Here is a 22,454-nt window from a genome sequence, read left to right as displayed (position 1 = left end):
GTAAGCAGAAATTGTGACCCGGGTTGGTAAAAATGTTTAAAATCTGAACTTTAGTCATTACTCCAGGAATGATGCCCGTGTTAACACAGAAGTGGGAATTCTGATAATACATTCCTTGATAATACTCTGATTTCAAGAATCAGGAAGTCTACATGGATTATTTATTAGAAAACCTACTTTACCCAGTGTTTGTCATTAAAACAACATTGCTAATATTAAAGTTCAACAAGCAATATAATTTAAATGTACTTTCCCTTAGAACATAATTCTTTACTGTTTTTTATATTTGTTCACAGTACCCCATAATATGAAAGAGAGTTTACATATCTTGACAGTACTGTGACATCAGTGCTTAATAATTCTGAGTAGTTTCTAAATACTCCATGAGCTGAGGGGATATAGTCCATATGGCAGGTAATTGGTGATGTTTAAACTATCTTGATGGCTTTCCCAGGTGGCTCAGTGGTAAAGAATCTGCTTGCCAATGCAGAAAATGCAAGAGACGCAGGTTTGATCCCTGAGTTAGGAAGATTCCCTGAAGCAGGAAATGGCAACCCACTCCAGTATTTTTGCCTGGAAAATCCCATGGACAGAGGACCCTAGCGGGTTACAGTCCATGGAGTCAGAAAGAGTCGAACAGGACTGAACACACACAGAAGATATCTTGATATCATTCCAGTCTGAAGTAGCTATTATTTCAGTCTGCTTTTTGGTGATAGCCAGTAGAAATCTAACTAGAACTCCACATTTTCTGTTGGTTTTCTTCTGCCAAATGATTGATGGAGCATTCTAACTCAATTGTTTCCTCCTTGAGTTTTTGTGGTTACATTCACTTACTTTAAAACATTTATTAGCAAAGCATTTTAGGTGAACCACATGGTCATTTTGGGAATGTGTATGGCTGAAATTATTGATGATAATTTATAGGGAAAGAACAGTGTTAATCAACTCTTTTGGTAGCTAGTTACAGAAATTGAAAAGTTCTTACTAGTTTTCTTTTTTTTTTACTCTTGTCATAGCTAGATTTTTCAGGTTAAAAATCATCCTTTAAGATATAGCCTTATGGACATCAGATAGTCATAAAAAAATTCTAGGTATGAATCTAAGCTAAACTCGTGAGTTTCTTACAGTGCTAGTATATCAAGTCCAGTGATACAGTATGCCTCTGTCCCACATTGGTTCTTTACAATAAAAATCCTTTTTTTTTTTTTTTTTCGGTCTGAAATTCTTAGGTCCTACTATAGAATGGGGAAATTGTTTATGTGAACAGCAATTTTTAATGAAACTTTTGGAATGACTGAATCTTATAATAACATGTCCTACTCTCCTTTATCCTAAGAGGGTCCAGTTAACCCTTAAGGGGTGGAAGGAATCTATTTGATGTAAGCTGTTTGGAAATAAATTTCATGTAGCAAAAACCATATTCTGAATTCCTAGCAATGGGGTGAGGTTTTGGTACACTGGTAGTTGGAAGACTGCTAGCCTAGCCCTTGGGTCACTCAATAGTGATTTAACTTAGTTTGAAAGTAAAATTATTTGAAAGTGCAGAATGCTGCAGTACTGATAGTAGAACTCAAATACTCACTTTTCCCTCAAGATGCAGAAATTTTAGTCTTGCACAGTAAGTTCTAAATCTATTTTTTTAATTCAAAAATAAAAAAAATTGGCTGTATAGGTATATTAAAATAACTTTTGGCTCTTTAACATAGGTCCAAATATATTAAACACAGATGGTTTCTCATAGCTAATTAGATTGTGTCTTACCCTAACCTTAACTATGCTTTACAACTGAGTGATTTAAATTATATTCAGTTCAAGTCAGCTCAATTCTAAATAACAGTAATAATAAATAACATTGTTCATACATGTAGTATGTTTTGTACAATGCTCCATCCTTTTAGATGTACTCATTTATTTCCCTCAAAATATGTAACTAAAATTTCCTATAGTGAAAAATTGAAGGCTTAGGGTAAGTAACATGGTCAAGATCTTAGAGCTAGGAAATAGCATAACTAAGACAGCCCAGATTTTATCTAATCAAAGCTCATATTCTGAAATATTGCCTTCAAACCTCCACTCTGGTTTCCTACACACTGTGCTAGATCTTGCATTTGATTGAAAAATGAGTGATAGTGTTTGTAATTCAAAGAGCTTACAATTCAAAGTGAATAAATCACAAAACAACTCATGAAAATGAAAATCCAAAATGAGTGAACTTATGTTGATTTTGGTTAAAAAGTTTCTTCTAAATGAAAAGTCCATTAGATGCATCTCAGTATTGGAGATACTGGAAAAGGTCAGTTTTCGTTCCAATCCCAGAGGCAATGCCCAAAGAATGTACAAGCAATCGCACAATTGCACTCATCTCACAGGCTAACAAAGTAATGCTCAAAATACTCCAAGCTAGGCTTCAACAGTATGTGAACCGAGAACTTCCAGATGTTCAAGCTGGATTTAGAAAAGGCAGAGGAACTAGAGATCAAATTGCCAACATCCATTGGATCATAGAAAAAGCAAGAGAATTCCAGAAAAACATCTGCTTCTGCTTCATTAACTATGCTAATGCCTTTGACTGTGTAGATCAAAACAAACTGGAAATTTCTTAAAGAGATGGAAATATCAGAACACCTTACCTTTCTCCTGAGAAATCTGTATGTAGGTCAAGAAGCAACAGTTAGAACTGGACATGGAACAACAGACTGGTTCCAAATTGGAAAAGGAGTACATCAAGGCTGTATGTTGTCACCCTGCTTATTTAAGTTATGTGCAGAGTACATCATGTGAAATGCTGGGCTGGATGAAGCACAAGCTGGAATCAAGATTGTCAGGAGAAATATCAGTAACCTCAGATATGGAGATGATACCACTTTTATGGCAGAAAGCAAAGAAGAACTAAGGAGGCTCTTGATGAAAGTGAAAGAGGAGAATGAAAAAGCTGGCTTAAAACTCAACATTCACAAAACAGATCATGGCATCTGGTCCCATCACTTCATGGAAAATAGATGAGGGAACAGTGGAAACAGTGACAGACTTTATTTTTGGGGGCTCCAAAATTACTGCAGATGATGACTGCAGCCATGAAATTAAAAGACACTTTCTCCTTGGAAGAAAAGCTGTGACCAACCTAGACAACGTATTAAAAAGCAGAGACATTACTTTGCCGACAGAGGTCCGTCTAGTCAAAGCTATGGTTTTTCCAGTAGTCATGTATGGGTGTAAGAGTTGAACGGTAAAGAAATCTGAGCACAGAAGAATTGATGCTTTTGAACTGTGGTGTTGGAGAAGATTCCTGAGAGTCCCTTGGACTGCAAGGAGTTCAAACCAGTCCACCCTAAAGGAAATCAGCCCTAAATATTCATTGGAAGTACTGATGCTGGAGCTGAAGCTCCATTACTTTGGCCACCTGATGGGAAGAGCTGACTCATTGGAAAAGACCCTGATGCTGGGAAAGATTGAAGGCAGGTGGAGAAGGGACTACAGAGGATGAGATGGTTGAATGGCATCATCAACTCAATGGGCATGAATTTGAGCATGCTCCGGGAGTTGGTGACGGACAGGGAATCGTGGCATGCTGCAGTCCATGGGGTCACAAACAGTTGGACACGACTGAACGATTGAACTGTACTGAGTATTGGAGATAAAGACAGAAATGTGACTTTTGTATTTAAATCTAGAATTCTCAAGTGGATCACTTAGTGTAATAAAAAGTTGTTCTAAATGTGGACAAAGATCAGAATGAATAGACATGTAGTATAAGGACAGATTTTAAAAACTCTAATTATTAATGATAATAATTGATTATTAAATATCTTCATCCTTGGGAATTAATAATTTCCTATGATTTACTGTTTTTATTACATATTTTTAAGTTGTCATTATAACCTCAGTGTCTGTGCTTCTTCCCTCTATTTAATTTTATATTCTATACCATTATAGTCTACATTATTTTTAAAAAATAAAAATTGAAATATCTGCTTCTAGATATACTTCAAGGAAATTCTGAATTCTAAATTGGTTTAAAGTTGCTTGTTTGGTCAAATCAGTATCTATATAACTAAACCTAAGTTGAATTGACCTAAATTAATTCAAACCACTAAAGCATATTGAATATATCATGGAATATTATTAATTGATGATCATCTGTTACTTTTATATTGGTGGAAACAAACTACTAATAAAAAGTTTTTAGCAGTCAGCTTATCCATTCTGCTCCCCCTCTATAATTTTCTAAAAGACTGTATTATATAGTTAGCACCAACAGTAGTTGATTTCATAGGAAATAGATTTATTTTGAACTCTGAGGATGGAAGAAACACATATTTTAACAATTAATGATAATTATTTTGGAGATTATTCCACAAATTATTTACAAAGCTTGTGAGTCCTTTAGAAGTTTCCTCAGATAAACTGGAGTTTAAGTTGCCTTCCCAAAGTTTCACTTGTATGAACAAGACAAATTCTGGATCATACTGTTCCAGACTGAACTATCTTGGCAATATGATAACACATATTATCTTTTCTAAGCATTTAAATGGAGAAACCAGTAAGATTCAAAGTAAGAAATTGATAACCTAACACTGGGAACATATCCTGGGAGAACAGGATATCATCTGCCCTATGTATACATTAGGAATGAGTTGTGATTCTGTACAATGTTTACTTTTAGAACAATCATTAAATAGTTGCTTATCATGGTTCCAAGAAAATGGCATTGCAAAGAATGTGCTGGAAAAAAAAAAAGAGAGAGAGCCTAATTAAAAAACGGAGAAGAAAAAAGATTTACTTGGTATGGGTCTAAGAACAGTGTTCAATAAAAGCGTGCATTCCAATAAGAACAACACAAATTATAAATATATTTCTAATTCTTTGGAGAAAAAATCAGTTTTAAAGTATACATTTGTGTTTATTCATAAAAAGATATTATTCCATAATGAAAATGTGATAATAATTAGATGAGGTCAAGCTCAAAATTCTAGTTCATCCACTTTCTAAATGCAAGACTTTTATCAACTTAAGTAACAGCTCTGAGTCAGTTTCTACAGGTAAAATGGAGGCCATAAAATCTGTTTTGTAGAGTTTTTAAAAAATTATTTGAGATATAATTATTTGAGATATAATTTACACTGTCCCATTTAGTGTACAGTTTGGTGATACCTGGTATATTCACAGTTATTCAGTTATCTCAACTTAGTTGTAGAGTATTTTCATCATTCTACAATCCATCTTGTACCCATTAGCAGTTACTCCCCTTTCTCTTCCGTCTCCACCATACCCCTATCCTAGACAGCCACTTATCTACTTTCCTTTAAATAGATTTGCTTACTCTTGACATTTCATGCAAATATAAACATACCATATGTGTCTTTTTAAAATTTTTTATTGGAATATAGCTGATTTACAATGTTAGTTTCAGGTGTATGGCAAAGTGTATCAGTTACACATATACATATATGCACTCTTTTTTTAGATTCTTTTCGCACATGGGCCGTTACAGAGCATTGAATAGAATGTATGTGTCTTTTTTTTAAACTGGCTTCTTTCACTTAGCATAATGTTTTCAAGGTTCATTCATGATGTAGCATGTATCACTACTTCATTCCTTTATATTACCAAATCATGTTTCATCGTATGGATATGCCAGATTTTGTTTTTCCAGTCATTAATTGGCAATATCGGCAGCAGTTCTATTTTGGGGCCATTATGAATAATACTGCTGTGCACGTTTGTGTGCAGGTTTTTGTGTGGATGTATTTTCATTTCTCTTGGGTATATACCTAGGAGGTGAATTTCTGAGTCATGTTCTTAGTCTATGTTTAACCTTTTAGAAATTGGCAAACTTTTCCAAAGATAATCACACAATTTTGTATTCCTGCGAACAACCTATGGTGATTCCCATGTATTCACATTCTCTCCAACATATATTATTGTCTGTCTGCTTAATTTTAGGCATCTTAATGAATTATTAGAAGTATTATATTGTGGTTTTGGTGTGTGTTCACCTAATGGCTAATAATTTTAAGTATGTTATGTGTTTACTGATCATTTGTATATCATCTTAGATGAAATGCCTATTCATTTCTTTCATCCATTTTAAAAATGAATTACATGTCCTTTTATTGCAAGAATTGTTTAATATTTCTTTCTTTATTTACATATACACACATGAATTATTAGAATTCTCTATACATTTATTCTAGATACAGCTCCCTTATCAGATATAAAATTTGCCAGTATTTTCTCCCATTCCTTGGGCTGTCTTTTCACTTTCTTCCTATTGTCATGTTCAGCACAAAAGTTTCTAATTTTGAGGAAGTACAATGAATCTATTTTTTTTTTCTCTTGTCTCTTATGCTTTGGTATCAGATCTAAGAAATCATTGCCTAACTTGAGGCCATGAAGTTTTTTTCCTGTGTTTTCTTCTAATAAGTTTATGATTTAAACTCTTACATTTAAGTCTATAGTTAAATAGAGAGTTGTTATGATGACCAGAAAATGTATATTTAAAGCATCTAGCACAGTGACTGGTACATATCAGTGCACTATTTGTGAGTCATCCATACCTCTCTGAAACAAAAGTGAATAAATATGTCCTAGAAAGTATCTTATTTCCCACTCATAGTGTTATTGTTCTTACTGCTTTTTGCAGTGGTATATGGTGGCATTAGTGGTAAAGAACCCACCTGCCAATGCAGGAGACATAAGAGACATGGGTTCGATCCCTGGATTAGGAAGATCCCATGGAAGAGGGCACGGCAACCCACTCCAGTATTCTTGCCTGGACAATCCCCATGAACAGAGGAGCCTGGCGGGCTGCAGTCCCTGGGGTCACAAAGAGTTAGACATGACTGAGCGACTAATATGCAACACCCAGATCTCCCACATTGGAGGCAGATTCTCTACCATCTGAACCACCAGGGAAGCCCATATAACAAGTATACATTATTTTAAATAACACTTCCATAGAGATTTGAATCATTATAAGTTTTTATCAATAAGTTATTTATAGTAATTAGAATGCAAAGAGATGGAAGAAAAAAGAGCAAGCTTGAGCAGATTAAGGTTCTGTTGTTCATTTAGGTAAAAGTTTGTAAACATGAAGACATGTTACAGTATAATCAAAATATTCTCTTTGGAAAACATACTGAATTTGAGGAAATTTGGTTTATATGTGATACTTATTTAAATTACTATTAATTTTCTTAAGATGTCACAGAGTTGTGCTATCGTTTGTGGTTTGGTTTTTCGTTTTTAAAGTAATATGTTAGTGTGTGTTGTGAATAGCTGATAGATGATCTGCAAATGTTTCTGGGGAGTTTAGTAAGTATATTAAAAAAGGCAAGCTGAGAAGTTCATGATGGTAAAGAAGTGAATTTTTAAAACATTGCTCCTTCTTACAATGGAGTATATAATTTTTTCTCTGTACCCCACTTTCTTCTGAATGACTATTCTTCTGCCGTTATGACAGTGAAGGTGTTGTTTTTGATACACTTGAATATGCTCAGCTTGTTTCTTAAGAATCCAATATTTATTAGGGATTATTTGGTTATTTCTGGAAATAGACTACCACATGAAGCAAGTTGGTATATGCATGGCTATTTCTCTAGTACCTACTCCAGCCATGGATGTGGCAAGAGATGGGCTCTGAGAGCAACTGTAGTTCAAAACTCTAAAAATTATGTTTTGTATCCTGAATATACATTTCATGTTAAATATAAAAGTATACCAATTGGTGAAGGAATCACATTTTACCTCATATAAAAAAAGGATAATCCTTTTAGATCATTAACAGAGCAGTGTGAAGAAGCCTTGCACTGAAGCTGCAGCAGTCTTTGGCTAAATAGAGGATTTAATAACATTCAAATATTTGTCCCAACCTCAGAGGACATCCTGAGATAGAACTGACTTTACAGATGGTACAGGTCTCTCTCTTTGGGTTCTGGTGGCTCTTGCCCGGGATTTCCTTGGCCTTTTAATGTGTTTCTCTGACTCTTGAACTAGTGCAGTTGCCGGTAGCTCTGAGTGAGATTTGGCTTTAGTCCTTTATAAATAATGTCAGCATAGTATGTAGGAATGACAAATCTGAAAATAGGAAATGCGTATTTAAATCTCTGGAAAATCTGCCCCGTGGTTTGATGTTCTTAGACATGTGAGAGCCAGGTTTTGAAAGGATTAATTAGCTCAGTCTAAATGTCTTTCAAACTTCAGAAGCATTTCTCACAGTTGTTACACACTCATGAGTGTGCTCGTAGCCAATCCCCTTCATATTCTAAGGAAACCCATTCTTTAAAATGTAAGATACATACCTTTGACTTCAGCATTTATTTTATCTCAAATACACTTTGCTATCTTTTGAAGGAGTGTGTCATTTTCTAGAGTCTCTAGCAGAAATAACTATCTTGCAATTAAAAACAATTGATAGTATTTTGGTAAAAAAGAATCCAAAACAAGTAAGTTTATATAGCAATTAAACATGTTTTCAGGGAACTGTGTGTGGATGGTTACATGGAGTGAAAACTAGTATTTTAAGAAGTCTTTAAATGATCATGCCTCCATAAACGTGCCATCAGCAAAAAAACAACAACACAAAAAAGCAAAACAAAAAAAAAGAGGAGGGAAGAGAAGGCCGGGGAGGATTCTGTCCCCTTTGGAACACAAAGGTCTTTCAGTTGTGGGTGATTGGAATGGGGGTGTTTGGGTAGTGGAAAAAAATGTTCTAGCATGTGGTAATGAGGTTAAAAAAAAAAACAGCAATGGATGATTACTTTTCTCCATCAAGGCTCCTTTATCCTCATAAGCTCAGACAGTGGTCAACATGTTAGACACCCCTCCCTGTTTTATCCATCCCTTAACTGTGTTCTTTGACAGGACTGGTTTATACAGCTGGGCCTTTGTTCAGCTTTGCGGGAAATACTACAGAAGAGCAGAATATATGGCAGAACACCTATAAAGTGGTAGATGGTAAACACTCTGATCCCATGCAGGATTTCACCTTGAAAGTTTGCTTTTGTTTGATTAGTTTTTCTTTTAGGGATTTGTAAAGTGAACACCTTTAAAACTTTTGTGCTTTTTTGTAATGAAGATTTTATGGTGATATAGGAAAATTGATTGTGTTAATCAGTAAAATTTCTTACCAGGTATAATTTTAATAAACAGAACTGAAAGGCGCTCACCTATCTTACTGACTAAAATTTTAGTCTATAATTAGACATTTCTATTATAGAGACGTACTATTTCAAAAAACATTTAACATGGTGTACACTTAGTCATCAAATTGACTAAAAAGAGAAAGCAAATAGGAAAAGGTATTGATTTCAAAAAGTTTATTTATATAACATACTCTAAATTTTTTTTTTAAAGACAGAATTTGTTAGTGACGTTACTATTAGCCCAATTTTTAATCTAGTGTAAATCTTATATTGGAAACCTCTTGTGTCTTTATACTAGTCATACCTTTATAAGAGTTTGATGAATTTCTTCTCTATAGTTTATGCTGTATCTTTTGAATTTTTGTTTCAGAGGCATTAAACTGGTAGCCTTTACGTTCCTACTGAATAGTTTGTACCCATTTATAGAAAAGAGCTAACATTTCAAAGTCATCCATAGTGGCAGTATGAATCATACTTTTAAAGCATTTCCCCCCCCTAAAAACAACAGGGAATGTGCTAAAACCAGAAAGATTAATGGGGGGAGAAGATAAACAGTTAAGACGTAAAATGAGTTTAGAGGTCAAGCTAGAAAAATAAGAAAGCTTATGGATTTAATTCATATTCATCCAAGCAAAGAAGCTTTGGCATGAAAGGGACCAATGAAGAGGCTCAGCATTCTTAGAGCTTCAGCCATAGCTGCATCCTGCTGTTTTGGAGTTTGGGTTGATAGATGCTCATCATCTTTGGCACTGCACCCTTCCTTTTGGACTTCTCTTGATTATTACGCCAAATTCTTCATTTTGCCTGGAAGTTCAGAAAACTTGTCTTTGCCTAGTATGCCTATCTCTCACATCAGTAGCTGTTGTTGTAGAAAAGATTTGTGCACTGTATGTGTGTTCTTTGCTGTCTCTTTTGAATATAATATAAATATTTTCCATTTTATTCATTTTTTTCAACAGCTGTTATAGAAACAGGCTGAAGTCAAGTCTGTATGGAGTATGGAAAAGAGAGTGAGTCCTCTTAATTGACCAGAATTGAGCAGAATCACATAAACTTTTTCTTGTTATTTGGATTCCAGCAAGGGTAGAGGTCATAATATTTTTCTTCATTGGACTTCTTAGTCATTCTCAACAAATCTGATGCTGATATTCAGTACTACTTTTAGCTATGAGCCTCCTTTCTCATCTCTGCTAGGGAAAAAAAAAAATCCCACACCATTCTCTAGAGGTTTGCTTTTGAAGGCTTAACTTGCTTGATTTCACAATGACCTTTGAAAACAAAAGAAATTAAAACTAGACTGGTTACTTAATTATTTTTGTCATCATTATTAGATCCTAAATAAATTAAACATGCCACAGATTTTATTTCAAGATGTACACCATGCTAAGAATAAGTCACTTTTGATTATAGAATAATTTGCTATTTATTTAGATTTAGCCAGTAATGTGAGAAGAGAGAGCAAGAGTGGGGGTGGACATTGTTAAGAGGAAGCTCAAATAAGGAGACAGAGAGGGAAGCTCAAAATAAGTACTTAATGATATTATTTTGGGGAAAAAACATATATCCTTGTGATTCTGCCATAGAGAGATTCTCCTGGGAGAGTCAAAATGACCAAATTGTTAAAATAAGTGAAATGTTTTTTTCTTTTTTTTTTACAGAGGTGTCAATATCATTAAGCCTAAATAGATATTGCATCCTACTTCAAATCAAATTGATTTTTTTTGACATGTGCACCTTACCTAACGAGTTTTCTTCATAAATGAAAAACTGTATTCTTTTACTGTGGCTATCAGATACAGTGAACAGGTTATTGCAAACATGTATATGTATACACACACACACACACACACACACATATATATGTACATGTGAACATATGTAGGCACTCTTACATCCTCATGAGGTAAACATAAAACAACTGACTGGCATTCTTTTAGTAAGCAGTACTTAAGAGATTAGTGCTACTCCCTGTAGTAGTAATACTAAGAAATTCTTTCCCTTTGGCTTTTTCCTTTATTTTTATGGGTTAACAAATTGGAAGGAGTTTGTTTATACTTCTTTATTTTTTCCTTCAAAATACATACAACTTTTAACCAAATAGTTTTGAATTCTATAGCAAGTAAAAATTGTTAGTGTATGTTATGATTAAATTAACAAGGTCCTGTCTCATTGTTAAAGAGGTTCCATTTAAAAAAAAAAAGAAAAGAGTATTAATATCAGTTAGTATCGGTAAATATCTTCTCTCCTCTTCCTCCTTCTTCTTCTCTTTCTCTTTTTCTTTCTGTCTCCCTCTCACACATAACACAGGGTTGCCTAAATACACAAGACACAGGCTTCTCGACAAGGTCAAGGATGGAACAATAGGAATTGAATTAATCCCTGTTTCACAGCAGTTGTTCTGATAGAGAGTAAAAGAGATTGCCCTTCTCAGGTATTCTACAGACAGCTTTTAAAGATTACCTTCTTCAAGATACTGAGAATGGATATACATCTCCATGTTATTCTTTCAGTATTCTGTCCAGCTAAGTACAACCTGAAATTTATACATGTGGCAACCATGTGTCTCAGAAAAATCCAACAGGCTTCTGATTTTTTTAGATTTTCCTTATTTCTTTAACTCAAAGCGCACAATTACTTGTTAAACAGTCTGTCTCAACTTTTGATTTAAAAGATGGTACTTTGGTTGTTGTTACTTCTTAGTAATGAGAGTTTTACAACGTGTGTAGGAAGAGATAGTTTTTGTTAATCCCTAGATTTTCCCCTTCACTCCTCTGTCTGTCCCAGGAATGGATCGTGTGGCTCCTCAGTACTCAGCTTTCAGACTCATAAGGAGCCGAGCATCTGGGGAGACTCAGGAGGTGAGCACTTTCACGCTGACTCAGAGACCAGCCGTGTGACTCCAGCCTGGCGCTGTCACGCCTGGTTATGGAAAGGCAAGAACAATGCCTCCCTTGAGAAAGGGGAAAAAAAGTCTAGTGCAGTCACAATTTTGATGTAAAATTTAAATCATCCCTCCACATCCTGTGGACTTAGAGCTGTCAGAAAGGCAAAACTCATGCTCAAATGGAAAAAAGCTTTTTATTTCCTTAAAAAGTATACCCTCTCTAAACTCTAATAACAAGTCTCAGAACCACAAATCTTAATGCTAGATTATTCCAAATAATTTTTAAGTAATCAGAACAAAAAGACTTTATTTTTTAAACTGTAGGTAGCTGAAAGTTGCACGCTCTTTTTCTGTTTGTTTCTGATTAATGACAAATGCACAACAATACACAAATTTTAAAAAATCATAACAAATTAGTACTCTTTTTTTTCTTTCATACTCATTACTTTGGTCATTTTACCTGCAGTGTAAAAGGAATTTCTCTTCAACATTTAAAAGTCTTAGTCATTTTCTATCCTATTTTAAGCAGATTGGCTGAAATTTAGTGTATCTGATGATTAAAAAGAATCTGATCAAATGTTTAATAGCGCAGATATAGGTGTTACTGTTTCTGAGATAAGGAAACAGTTTTAGCAGTTATCGAATAAGTCTAAGTTAGGGCTTTTTAAAGTACAAAATTCTTATTACCATATTCTAGTGCTATAAATGACACACTTTTTGAGAATTTTTTAAAGAATCTAGAATTCTATAAAGGCATTTACTATCTCTTGTCTTTATGAAAGTAACTATACCTCAGATCCATAAAAGTTCACCTAACCAATTTCTTTCAGTCCTAAATAGACTTATACTGAACTGTATTTTTTCTAAGCATTAGAACATTATAGAATAATTAGAAGAGAGTTTAAATTTAATGCTCTTTATATCTTTTTATTTATCAGGAATATTTTTGTTTTAAGCACTCAATTTTAAAATAGCACAATTAAAGCATAATATAGTCTTTTGGCTCCAGAGCCCAGCTTATTACATTACTGATAATAAATCAGTCTTCTATTTAGAAAATTTTCTTGGGGTCTTCATCTAATAACGTGCAGTCTAACTTTGGAGTTAGTTTTTAGTAATTACAATTAGTAAGACCGTAAAAGAAAGTAGGAAAGGAATCAAACTTTGAGTTCTGAATCATTGTAACCTGGAATTTTGCTGTCATAAACTGTTATTAAATGTTTACTTTTGGTATTTGTCTCTCTTGTTTAGGATACAAAAACAAATGGACATTTTAAAGTTTATTTTGCTGCAAACTTTAGGTCCATTTATTCAATTCTGAAATATACTTGTCCAACTAGTAAAGAAGAACTCATTTCTTTCAGATACTGACAAGAATTAAGTTCTATTTCTGAGTCCTCTCTTTCTAACTTCTGATGCATATTATTTTTCTCTTTCTTTTCCACACTTTTCCTCGGAAATCTCTCTACCTCTTCATTTTTTTCTCTTCTTATCCTTTCCTCTTTCTCTGACTGGACAGGCTGGGAAAGTTATTCGGTAAGAGAGAAATGCTAGGAAAGAGAAGGCAGAAAGGTGGTGAAGCAGTTCAGAGTGGTGCTCTTCTTATCAGCGAGAAGGGATAGCATAAGAGCTTCTTTGTCTCAATGCAGAGGGCATCTCAGGACCAAACATATGACAAGGTAAACATGGGAATCCACTTTGGTCACTTTGAAAGTTTTTTTGTGACTATGACGTTTTTAATTAACACATTTTTAAATACAGTTTAAACTTTTGTAGCATTTATTTTTTGTAAATTCAAATTATATTTTAGAACAGAATAAATTTATTCTTAAGTAACAGTAGCTCAAAAATTGCTTTTGATTTTAGATTTCAGTGTTGTGGTAAATTTTATTTGAAAATACTGGTAGAAATGAGTTTCTGGTGACGTATAATAAAGACTAAAAGGGAATCTAGACTTCTTTATAACCCTGTGTCATCTGTTTTTATATTTCTGTGAAATCTGTATATCTCCTTCTGTTTATCGTGTATGCCAGGACCTGATGAACTTGTCTATGCTTCTAAATAACAATGTAATAAATGTGTTCTTTATATATGGGCAGCAATGTGTAGAGAGCATAGATTGGCCTGTTCTGTAAGAGAAACTGATAGCAAAGAGGATTTACAGAAAAGAGAAGAAAAATGTTAACATTTGAAAGACTACATATTTACCACAAATACCTTTTCTAGCTAAAAGACTTTTTAATATTATTAATATATATGACAGACTTGGTTACAAAGTTTATATAGAATTTACAGAGTATACACAAAGCTGACTATAAACCTAGTAGGAAAACGAAGATGTTCAAAACATGAAAGGGGGAAAAAAGGAACATACCATGAGATATGAAGAACCGTAGTTGAGATTTATAGGTACAAAGTATGAAACTGATCTTTTTCTTTATTGAAATGACATGCTAAGTTTGTGTAAATCTATGTTTGTAAGGAGTGTTAGTATTTTCATTGGTAAGTGGACAGGAGTCAAAACCTGTCCATTCACACTAAACATCTATGTTGATTCCCCAGGTGGAATAGTTAAACATTCTATTGAGAAAAAAATCTTTGAAAAACAATAGAGGTTAATTCCTTATCTTGAATAACCTTCTCACAGCAAGCTTAGTTACAAAAGCAACCAGACAAGTAACCAGGCAAGTAAAGGTAAATATCCTGAACAAGTAGCTTAATTAGTAGAAAAACTTGGCATAACTTCTAGAAAAATAGTACTAATATAATCTTTGGATATGAACGATTACCAATTTTTATTGTATTTGTAATATTCCATGTTTGTTATTCCCTTAAAAGAGGATTCATCCTTTCAAATATTTCAGTTATTTTTGAAATGTTTTCTGTTTGCCATGCTTAAAATTTAACATGACAGAATGGATATTAAAAGGGAGTACTTAGGAGAGGAATCAGTGGAAGTTTTAAATTAGATAGAGTCATGGTCCAGGATTTTTTAAGTTCATATTCAGAATGTTTAGTTTTGCAGAATCGTTTAGAGAATAGTTACATTTCTTCACATATCACTTGATTTCTCTTTATTTGTCTTCTGTGCTCTATCCTTTTCATACACTGGTCTCCCAAAGTTGGACGGAGTGCAGAATTTAGATTTTCTCCCCCTCCCACTGCTCTATTTTCTGTTTTTCTCTTGGAGAGACAGCTTTGTTCTTGCATTGCTGTTTATTATAGTGTGAAGACCGAGTAGTGTAACAAAAGATAATTAACCATTTTTATAACTCAGTTTTATTTTTTATAGATCAAGACTAATAAGAATACCGAATCAGAACATTGTGGAAGAAATCAATGACAGATAATTACAAGTATTGGTCAATGCTCTACCTGTGTTTAAAAGATCACAGTGACTTAGTTACTTCCACAGAAGTAACTTTGGTTACACAGAAGTCCTCCATTTTCTGATTATCTGCTATTTCTTTTTAAAATTCTCTAGTCAACAAAGATTTATTTCTAAAATGAATTTAATATTTTCCTCCAAGCTGGCCTTCTTTCTAAAATATGTATTTTTCTTATTAGCAGTATCATTCTGTAACTCATAGTCAATGAATCTGTTTATCTTTGAATTATCTCACCCAAGCATTCCCCCTTCTCTGGTTTCCACCCTCAACCTTCTATCAGTTACTGATTTCTGAAAGACTTCCTTCCTAGAATGTCATTTTGATTATGTTATTGTGTAGCTCAGCAGTCATCTCCAGTTTCCTTCTACCTCCAGTATCAATCTCACATTTGGTACAGCCGTTCGCACTTGTTAGAATCTAACCAGAATCATTATCATCTGGTCCCTGCCTTTCACCTTTATCTGCTTTTACTCCTCATAGAATCTTCCGCTTGAACCAAACCGTTCTACTCACTATCATGTATCATTCTGTAAATTTCTTTAATTTGCTGATTCATTTCCCCTACCTGCAATCCCCTCTTCTCTGTGTCTGTTTACGCCTGGCCTATCCTTCATTGCACTGTTGAGTTCCTCTGATTTGTAGGAAGCATTCCCTGATTATTTTAAGCAGGGCACACGTGCTAAGTTGCTTCAGTTGTGTCTGACTCTTTGTGACCCCATGGACGGTAGCCCACCAAACTCCTCTGACCATGGGGTTCTCCAGGCAAGAATACTAGAGTGGGTTGTCATGCCCTCCTCCAGGGAATCTTCCCAATCCAGTGATCAGACCCAAACATCTCCTGCATTGCAGGCGGATTCTTTACCACTGAACCACCAGGGAAGCCATTAAGCAGGACAGTATCTCTCTATTATCTATCCTCCATGCTGCTGCTAAGTCGCTTCAGTTGTGTCCGATTCTGTGTGACCCCATAGACGGCAGCCCACCAGGCTCCGCCATCCCTGGGATTCTCCAGACAAGAACACTGGAGTGGGTTGCCATTTCCTTCTCCAGTGTATGAAAGTGAAAAGTGAAAGTGAAGTCGCTCAGTTGTGTCTGACTCTTCGCGACCCCATGGACTGCAGCCCACCAGGCTCCTCTGTCCATGGGATTTTTCCAGGCAAGAGTACTGGAGTGGGGTGCCATTGCCTTCTCCAATCCTCCATAGTACTCATATTTATAAAAAATCATTTACCTTAAATTATTCTTTCTTGATTTCTTAAATGATGTTGCTATCTGTAGGCACATGATAGTCTTTCCATAAATGTGTTTCTGTGAATGAATGAGTGAATTGCTGAATATGTCTTCTATTTTCATCTACACTGTAAGTAAACCAGAAGCGTCTTTGTATCTAAGTTACCTGTTTCCTCTGTAACACAAAGGTAACTTGCCTGGCACAAAATAGACATTCTGACCATTCATTTACACATAGAAAAATACATTGAGTGACAACTATGTGTTAGGAATTATGTAGTTATATATTTAATTGTAACTCATTCAGTATAGCAGATTATACTATTTAGGGAAAAAATACAGAGCAGTTTGGAAAGATTTTTGTTCAGCTTGGAAAAATCACATGAAATGATCATCAGTAGACCTGTGTTTACTAAAATCTTGTTTTCCAGTAATAGATACTAATAAGAAAAAGAAAAATAATTAAGTTGTTGAATCAATGTCATAGGTGATACCGATGTTCAGTTTTTTTAAGTGGTCTACTAGCAAGAGTTAATGATACTGTCTGAGGTGGGGAAAAGTCATTTCATCTATGGTGGTTGGGGCAGGTTTTAATAAGAGCTGGGATTTTAGTTTGTTCTTTCTAGATTTTTTAAAATATTTTTATACATAACTAAACCTTAAAAGAAATAATATTATCATTCTAAAAGAATAACCAGTAGAAGGCACTGCTTCCTAGGACTTTATCTCTGAATTAACTAGTCAAAGGTTAAAATGTTTAGAGAAAAACAGAAACTTTAAATGGTAACTATTATGCACAGAAAGCACTGCCCAATCTGAGTCTTCCATTTTGTGCTTGGTCCGTATAAAAATTTCTTTGACTTTGTACATATCGTTTTCTAGAATAATTGCAGCAAAGAACATTTGCTAAGCAGACAAGAGTTAAATTTAAAGCAGTAAGTAGATGAGATTCTTCAGTAACAGACCTATTAATAATTAACACTGTAGCATTTTTTATAAAGTTACTTCACTTTTATAGTATTTTACTTATTGCATTTTAAAAAGAACTATAGGTTTTTTTTTTTTCCACAAGTACTTAAAACCTAAATAAGCAAGGCTTACCAAATCCTCTACATAGAATTATTAAAAAGAAATTGAGTGTTATCACTGAGCTGGATTTCTTTTTTTTCTGAAATTAGAGCATTTTCTAAGCCTACACGACCTGTAAGACTGGCTCTTACAACCGTCTGCAGTTAGAGAATAGTAAGATAGTTCCTGGTTTTCAGTAGTAGATTTCATTAAACACACATTGAGTGAGAGACTGCTGCATTCAGAAAGGATTTTAAGTCCTGAGTAAGGAGCTGTGGACAAAACTAAAGTCTTCCTTCTTCAGTCTTACAGTGGGGAAGACAGATAAACAAAGAAAATAATTAAAATACTGCAGGTGATAAATGCTTGGAGATGATGTTGGAGCAGAAAACTAAATGAGATGCGGGAGCAAGAAAGTGTGTAAATGGGTTAGGAGGACTTCAGGTTGAGAAAATCCCTAGTATGAAAAAATATATTTCAGGTAGTGCTGAATTAGTTTTCTGTGGCTTTTGTAACAAATTATCAGAAGTTTAGTGACTTAAACTATACAAATTATTGTATGCAAACTATTCACTTAACTTTTCTAGAGGTCAGAAGTCTTATAGTCAAGGTGTTGGCAAAGCCCATTCTTCCTAGAGGTTCTGGGGGAAATCTGTTTCATGGCCTTTTATAGCTTTTTAGAGGCCACCTATGTTCTCTGACTTGTGATTGCATAGTCCATTTTCAAAGTCCCGCATAGTATCTTCCTATCACTCTCTCTGACTCTAATACTCCTGCCTCCCTCCTTTGTAAGGACCTATATGATTACTTTGGGTCCACTCACAATATCCAGAATAATCTCATTATCCCAAGTTCTTAATTATATTTACAAAGTCCCTTTTGCCTTGTAAGGTAACATATTCACTGGTTTCAGAGATTAGAGTTTGGGCATCTTGGGTGGGAGGTATTATTCTGACTTGCACAAATAACAAATAGCACATGTTAACTGCACATTAGAATCACCTGGAAGCCTTAGAAATTTCTGATAAGCTGTGTGCATTCCAAAACCAATAGCATCAGAATATCTGGCAGTGAGACTCAGGCAGCAGTAGTTTTTATACCTCTCCTTGTAAATCACTGCAGATGGTGATTGCAGCCATGAAATTAAAAGACACTTACTCCTTGGAAGGAAAGTTATGACCAACCTAGACAGCATACTAAAAAGCAGAGACATTACTTTGTCAACAAAGGTCTGTCTAGTAAAGGCTATGGTTTTTCCAGTAGTCATGTATGGATGTGAGAGTTGGACTATAAAGAAAGCTGAGCGCCGAAGAATTGATGCTTTTAAACTGTGGTGTTGGAGAAGGCTCTTGAGAGTCCCTTGGAGAGCAAGGAGATCCAACCAGTCCATCCTAAAGGACATCAGTCCTGGGTGTTCATTGGAAGCACTGATGTTGAAGCTGAAACCCCACTACTTCGGCCACTTGATGCGAAGAGCTGACTCATATGAAAAGACCCTGATGCTAGGAAAGATTGAGGGCGGAAGGAGAAGGGGACGACAGAGGATGAGATGGTTGGATGGCATCACTGACTCAATGAACATGGATTTGGGTGGACTCCGGGAGTTGGTGATGGACAGGGAGGCCTGGCGTGCTGCGGTTCATGGAGTCACAAAGAGTCAAACACGGCTGAGTGACTGAACTGAACTGAACTGAACTGAACTGATGTAATTCCAATGTGTATTCAAAGTTGAGAACGTGCGTTTGAGCAAACTCTGGAAGATAATGAAGGAGAGGGAAGCCTGGCATGCCTCAGTCCATGGGGTCGCAAAAAATTGGACACAACTTGGCAACTGAACAATAAACAGTTCATAAATTCTTTAAAGCAGAGACCCTGTGTTGCATTTTTTTATTCCCATTAGATAACAGTCGTATACATAGTAAGCAGTGAGTAAAGGGTTGATGATATAAAGATTCCTTTCTGTCCTGGAATTAGACATCACTTCTTTGGAGAAGATTTTCTTGTCCACACACAAAGAAGTTAGTTAAAGACTACTTTATGAACTATAATAGTCATTGTTATAGTTATAAATGAACTGTATAGTTATAAACTAACTCCAGAAGTTAGTATTACCCTAGATTATAATTAGTCTCATGTCACTTTCTTTGAAGTCTGAGTTTTGTTCCTTGTCCATCTCGCACTTACCACTGGAATGACAAAAAGCATCTCTGAATGAATATAGAAGAGCATGCCCCAGCCTAGATGCTCAAGTTATTCTCAGGTGTTCTTGTACTGTAACATAGACATGTAGTGCAAGCTGAAGGATTGGAATCCTACATATCCCAGATGGACAACACATGGAAATTTTCAATGCCACCTTAATGCTTTTTTCAAAATTGAGACTTTAATCTATCCAAAATAAAACCCTTTGGTAGACAAAAAAATTCAAGAATTTAATGGTATTGGTTATTTTGTAATCAATAGTTTTAGAAGTACAAGAGTCAAACACATAATACAACCAACAGATTATTAGCTGTTAACATAATTTATGTATTTTGTTTTGCTTCTGTCTAGTTTTCCAGCCTATTACTAAACTATAACCATAGTCATTATTCTAGTAATTTAAAACATCTTTAAGAAATCTTTTACCTGAGCTACATAACAATACTCTTATAAGTCCAACACATTTAAGAACATTCTATAAGTCTCTAAAAATGGAATTGAAATAAACCTAAAATATATAATATTTTAGAATCAGTTGATTTTTAGCACCATGACTCCTTGGTATTTTAGACCTTATAATTTTTTTTCCATAACATGATATGTATATGGAAAGACTGTTTATCCAATTAGGTGTAGAAATAGTTTCGATATCGAGAGAACTAGAAGTTTTGAGAATAGCAGTATCTTAACTATCTCTACTTTATATACCTTTTATCTACTTTAAGACTTTTAATTTTCATAGTCATTACTGATAATGATATTAATAAAGTAGAAGTCAGCAAAAAGGTAATGCCTTCTGAAAGTCATAGAATTGTATTAACTAGCCAGCTGGCCACTAAATAAGCCATCTGATATAGTTTTCTTTTTGATAACCTAGAAACTGACTCTTGCTAATAGCCTGAAATTTTCAGACAGTTAAGAGACTGACTGTATTTAAGACTGGGGTAGGCACCAAAATACCAGTTTGTTAATTCCAGCAAGAATAGTAATCCCACACGGACCATAAATAATATAATTTGTATAACAAATGAATAAAATTATAGTCAAGTTTCATGTGAAACCAAGAAATAAAAGTCTCTTTATTGATTTAATGTGATAAATTACTTGTCAAAGACTTTGTGTATTTAAGTATGTTCTGTCACCTCATTCCCTTTATGGGAATCAGAAGTTTGCTTGGACACAGGGAGCTCAAATCTGGTGCTCTGTGACAACCTAGAGGGGTGGGATGAGGTGGGAGGGAGGTTCGAGAGGGAAGGAGCTACATATCCTCATGGCTGATTCATGTTGATGTATGGCAGAAACCAAATATAATATTGTAAAGCAATTATCCTTCAATTAAAAATAAATGCTTTTTTTAAAAAAAAGTTTACTTGGGTAGCATGGAAACGATACAGTGGGAGTTAAATATCTCTAGTGTTAAGTTATCATATAAAGTTTAATCTGTCAATTTGGGGATAGATTAAATGTCCCCAATGAGACTAAGAGCTTCCCTGATAGCTCAGTTGGTAAAGAATCCGCCTGCAGTGCAGGAGAAACGGGTTTGATTCCTAGATCGGGAAGATCCACTGGAGAAGGGATAGACTAACCACTCTAATATTCTTGTGCTTCCCTGTGGCTCAGCTGGTAAAGAATCTGCAGGAAGATCCCCTGGAGAAGGGAAAGGCTACTCACTCCAGTATTCTGGCCTGGAGAATTCCATGGATTGTATAGTCCCTGGGGTCACAGAGTTGGACACGACTGAACGACTTTCACTTCACCACTTCTAATGAGACTCAGTCTTTTCTAACTGTTGATCCCAGGCGCTTGCTCTTTCTACATACTTAGAGTATACCTGGGGTAAACCTTAGTAACGAGACCAGAAATAGTTAAAGATACCTGAAATGTGCTGGCCCAGTCCGCTTCTCCTTTAAACAGTGCTTGGTAACCAGTACTATTTCCTTTCTTTTCTCTGTTCTTCTGCTGATCAAGACTTCTGCCAATAACATTTTTTCTTTAATACTTGATAACACATTTGATCAGTTTATTATCAAGTGTGACTAACCAGGGAGCATTTCTCTATTGGAGACTGTGTATCCAGTGTTGATTTTACAGTTTAACTCTTAGGAGGCAATCTGCATTGTCATTTTTGAGTTTTTGTTGTTGTTGCCGTTGTTTTTGTGTTTTTGAGGGCGGTGGGTCACACTGTAGTTTTAAAGGTAGTGAAATAAACAACAGTATTTTTTATTGAGCGTCTGCTCCGAGCAAAATGCTCTGTAAGCCATTTTTCATGCAGAACGTAGTTCATTCTCAAAGTATTACAGGTGGATATTACATCTCATTTTAAAGATGAGTAAACTGAAATAGAGATTAAAGTAAGTCTCACAGCTAGTAAGTAGCAGAATCAGTGTTTTATTTTGTGTTTGTCTGATTCCACAGCCTTTGTTTTTTTCTACTCTGCTATTATATCTTCACAGAATATATCCAGACAATATATACACTTGTCTTTGAAAACTTCTAACACTAAGAATAGCATCATTCAACAAAGATTAGAGCCCT

General features: G+C 34.9%; 1 protein-coding gene across 18 annotated transcripts in view; it reads left to right on the top strand.

The window, feature by feature from the left end:
* Positions 1-22,454, top strand: part of SOX5 (SRY-box transcription factor 5) — a 1,099,609-nt gene that overhangs the window by 690,462 nt on the left and 386,693 nt on the right. Inside the window, exon 1 of one of the 18 annotated variants that reach the window (XM_043441166.1) lies at positions 11,998-12,004. The exons of the other annotated variants lie outside the window; for them this stretch is intronic. The gene's annotated coding sequence lies outside the window, so the exon portion shown is untranslated. Of the gene's footprint in view, positions 1-11,997; positions 12,005-22,454 lie in introns of those variants that run through there. 18 annotated transcript variants of the gene reach the window in all.

The sequence above is a fragment of the Cervus canadensis genome, chromosome 21 (assembly GCF_019320065.1).
Source record: "Cervus canadensis isolate Bull #8, Minnesota chromosome 21, ASM1932006v1, whole genome shotgun sequence".
In the NCBI taxonomy this organism is placed as follows: Eukaryota; Metazoa; Chordata; class Mammalia; order Artiodactyla; family Cervidae; genus Cervus; species Cervus canadensis.
The sequence above is the reverse complement of the archived record's forward strand: the minus strand, read 5'-3'. Positions and strand labels throughout refer to the sequence as shown.